Here is a 757-nt window from a genome sequence, read left to right as displayed (position 1 = left end):
ATGAATAATGCTGTTATATACAATGAACATTCATGTAAAAAGTTTTGTGGATGTGTGTTTTCATTTCTCTTGGGAACCTTACCTTCTTTTTTCAGGATTTTTTGCTTTTGTTCATTTATCTGTTGTAGGTTTATTTACATACAATGATGTTCTGTAATGCCCTTATGACTCATTGTTCCACACTTACACAATCTTGGTTAAAGGGTAAGTGTGAGTAGCAAGAAAAATGTTTTGAAATCTTAAAAAATAAAATAGCTGTAAAGAAAGAGAATAAAAAGATTTTTAATCCTCATAATCTTACCACTATAACTAAATGTCTTTTCTGCATCTTCCTTCTAGTCTTTATCCTCTACATATATATGTAGTTAGAGCCCTGGTGGCACAATGGTTAAGAGCTCAGCTCCTACCCCAAAGGTCAGCAGTTCAAATCCACCAACTTCTCCTTGGAAATCCTATGGAGCAGTTCTATTCCGTCCTATAGGGTTGCTATGAATTGGAACTGACTTGATGGAAATGGGTTATATATATGTTATGAAGAGTTGAATTTATATATGATCTTATATAATACTTTTAGTATAGATAAGCTTTTTTCTAGTGTCAGTGAGTAACCATCTACACTCTGATTAATGTAAAATTGAGAGACTTACTGAAAAAAAAATCAGCGTGAGCAGGAGATAGACTGAAATCTATGCAGTGGAATCCAGTAATCCAAATGGCAACTGAGCAGTGACGTTTTATGAGGAGGACAAAGGATATG

The sequence above is a fragment of the Loxodonta africana genome, chromosome 12 (assembly GCF_030014295.1).
Source record: "Loxodonta africana isolate mLoxAfr1 chromosome 12, mLoxAfr1.hap2, whole genome shotgun sequence".
Lineage (NCBI taxonomy): Eukaryota > Metazoa > Chordata > Mammalia > Proboscidea > Elephantidae > Loxodonta > Loxodonta africana.
This window is presented reverse-complemented; position numbering follows the sequence as displayed.